Genomic DNA, 3823 nt, shown 5'->3' with positions numbered 1-3823 from the left:
TTTTTAAATTTGTTTTTTAAAATTTTTGGCTGTGTTGGGTCTTCATTGCTGTGCACTGGCTTTCTCTAGTTGCGGCGAGCGGGGGCTACTCTTCATTGTAGTGTGCGGGCTTCTCATTGTTGTGGCTTCTCTTGTTGCAGAGCACGGGCTCTAGGTGCACAGGCTTCACTACTTGTGGCACATAGGTTCAATAGTTGTAACTCAAGGGCTCTAGATCACAGGCTCAGTAGTTGTGGCACACGGGCTTAGTTGCTCTGTGGCATCTTCCTGGGCCAGGGCTCAAACCCGTGTCCCCTGCATTGGCAGCTGGATTCTTAACCGCTAGCACCACCAGGGAAATCCCTATCTACTTCTTTATGTGGTAGTTTCTGAAGCTTGAGGTTGATTTGAGAAAGGAGAGCATTTAAAACTATTTAAAGATGTAGAAACAGAACATGGATGAAAATTACTTGATGTGAACTGCAGGTAAAAGTATAATCTTCTTAATAAATTCCAGTTTCAGCCAGCATAGCTTCCTGAATGATCTAGGATTAAAATAATAACATGGTTTAAAATGGAAGTTTTTTTCTTTTCCCTGAATTGTATTCCTTTTCTTGATCCTCTTAGGAGCTCACCAAACTTTTCTTCCTCCTGTATTTTTCGTTCCCATTTAAAAAATGAACTTTGCTACTTTTTTTTACATGTAAAAAAAAGCTTTTAATTCTCCATGATAAAAAATAAAAATACTCCTAATTTATTTTAAAAATATTTAAAATAAAGTAATATTTGATGCATACAAAATAATATTTGCAACTTATGTTTAAGTTATAAAGCTTAAAAATAAAATAAACACCCATGGGCTTCCCTGGTGGCACAGTGGTTAAGAATCCGCCTACCAATGCAGGGGACACGGGTTTGAGCCCTGGTTTGGGAAGATCCCACATGCTGCAGAGCAACTAAGCCCGTGAGCCACAACTACTGAGCCTGCGCTCTAGAGCCCCGAAGGCACAGCTACTGAGCCCACGTGCCACAACTACTGAAGCCTGCGGGCCTAGAGCCCGTGCTCTGCAACAAAAGAAGCCACCGCAATGAGAAGCCCATCGACACAACTAGAGAAAGCCTGCACGCAGCAACGAAGACCCAATGCAGCCAAAAATAAATTTTAAAAAGTAAATAAATAAAAATAAAATAGGGCTTCCCTGGTGGCTCAGTGGTTGAGAGTCTGCCTGCCGATGCAGGGGACACAGGTTTGTGCCCCGGTCTGGGAAGATCCCACATGCCGTGGAGCGGCTGGGCCCGTGAGCCATGGCCGCTGAGCCTGCGCGTCCAGAGCCTGTGCTCCGCAACGGGAGAGGCCACAACAGTGAGACCCGCATACCGCAAAAAAAAAAAAAAAAAAAAAAAAACTCTCCATAAAGTGTGCACAGAGGTAACCTACCTCAACATAATAAAGGCCATATATGACAAACCCACAGCCAACATCGTTCTCAATGTTGAACAACTGAAAGCATTTCCTCTAAGATCAGAAACAAGAGAAGGTTACCCACTCTCACCACCATTATTCAACATAGTTTTGGAAGTTTCAGCCCCAGCAGTCAGAGAAGAAAAGTAAATAAAAGGAATCCAAATTGGAAAAGATAGAGTAAAACTGTCACTGTTTGCAGATGACATGATACTATACATAGAGAATCCTAAAGATGCTACCAGAAAAGTACTAGAGCTAATCAATGAATTTGGTAAAGTAGCAGGATACAAAATTAATGCACAGAAATCTCTTGTTTTCCTCTACACTGATGATGAAAAATCTGAAAGAGAAATTAAGGAAACAATCCCATTTACCATTGCAACAAAAAGAACAAAATACCTAGGAATAAACCTTCCTAAGGGTACAAAAGACGTGTAGGCAGCAAAGTATAAGACACTGATGAAAGAAATTAAAAATGATACAAACAGATGGAGAGATATACCAGGTTCTTGGATTGGAAGAATCAACATTGTGAAAATGACTATACTACCCAGAGCAATCTACAGATTCAATGGAATCCCTGTCAAACTGTCAAAGGCATTTTTCACAGAACTAGAACAAAAAAATTCTACAATTTGTATGGAAACACAAAAGACCCCGAATAGCCAAACAATCTTGAGAAAGAAAAACAGAGCTGGAGGAATCAGGCTCCCCAGCTACAGACTATACTACTACATTAATCAGGACAGTATGATACTGGCACAAAAACAGAAATACAGATCAATGGAACCGGATAGAAACCCCAGAGATAAACCCACGCACATATGGTCACCTTATCTTTGACAAAGGAGGCAAGAATGTACAATGGATAAAAGCGTCTTCAATAAGTGGTGCTGGGGGCTTCCCTGGTGGCGCAGTGGTTGGGAGTCCACCTGCCAATGCAGGGGACATGGGTTCATGCCCTGGTCCGGGAAGATCCCACATGCCACTGAGCGGTTGGGCCCGTGAGCCATGGCCACTGAGCCTGTGCGTCTGGAGCCTGTGCTCCGCAACGGGAGAGGCCACAACAGTGAGAGGCCCGCGTACCGCAAAAAAAAAAAAAAAAAAAAAAAGTGGTGCTGGGAAAACTGGACAGCTACATGTAAAAGAATGAAATTAGAACACTTCCTGACACCATACACAAAAATAAACTCAAAATGGATTAAAGACCTAAATGTAAGGCCAGACACTATAAAACTCTTAGAGGAAAACATAGGCAGAACACTCTATGAGATAATTCACAGTAAGATCCTTTTTGATCCACTTCCTAGAGAAATGGAAATAAAAACAAACAAACAAACAAAAAACAATGGGACCTAATGAAACTTAAAAGCTTTTACACAGCAAAGGAAAATATAAACAAGACGAAGAGACAACCCTCAGAATGGGAGAAAATATTTGCAAATGAAGTAACTGACAAAGGATTAATCTGCAAAATATACAACCAGCTCATGCAGCTCAATATCAAAAAAACAAACCCAATCCAAAAATGGGTAGAAGACCTAAGTAGACATTTCTCCAAAGAAGATATACAGATTGCCAACAAACACATGAAAGGATGCTCAACATTACTAATCATTAGAGAAATGCAAATCAAAACCACAATGAGGTATCACCTCACACCAATCAGAATGGCCATCATCAAAAAATCTACAAAAAATAAATGCTGGAGAGTGTGTGGAGAAAAGAGAACCCTCTTGCACTGTTGGTAGGAATGTAAATTGATACAGCCACTATGGAGAACAGTATGGATGTTCCTTCGAAAACTAAAAATACAACTACCATACGACCTACCAATCCCACTACTGGGTATATACCCTAAGAAAACCATAATTCAAAAAGAGTCATGTACCCCAATGTTCATTGCAGCACTATTTACAATAGCCAGGACATGGAAGCAACCTAAGTGTCCATCGACAGATGCATGGAAAAAGAAAATGTGGCACATATATACAATGAAATATTACTCGGCCATTAAAAGAAATGAAATTGAGTTATTTGTAGTGAGGTGGATGGACCTAGAGTCTGTCATACAGAGTGAAGTAAGTCAGAAAGAGAAAGACAAATACTGTATGCTAACACACATACATGGAATCTAAAACAACAAAAAAATGGTTCTGAAGGACCTAGGGGCAGGACAGGAATAAAGACACAGACGTAGAGAATGGACTTGAGGACACGGGGAGGGGGAAGGGTAAGCTGGGGTGAAGTGAAAGAGTAGCATTGACATATAAACACTACCAAATGTAAAATAGCTAATGGGAAGCAGCCGCATAGCACAGGGAGATCAGCTCCGTGCTTTGTGACCACCTAGAGGGGTGGGATAGGGAGGGTGGGAGG

Source organism: Globicephala melas, chromosome X (assembly GCF_963455315.2).
Source record: "Globicephala melas chromosome X, mGloMel1.2, whole genome shotgun sequence".
NCBI classification, from domain to species: Eukaryota; Metazoa; Chordata; class Mammalia; order Artiodactyla; family Delphinidae; genus Globicephala; species Globicephala melas.
This window is presented reverse-complemented; position numbering follows the sequence as displayed.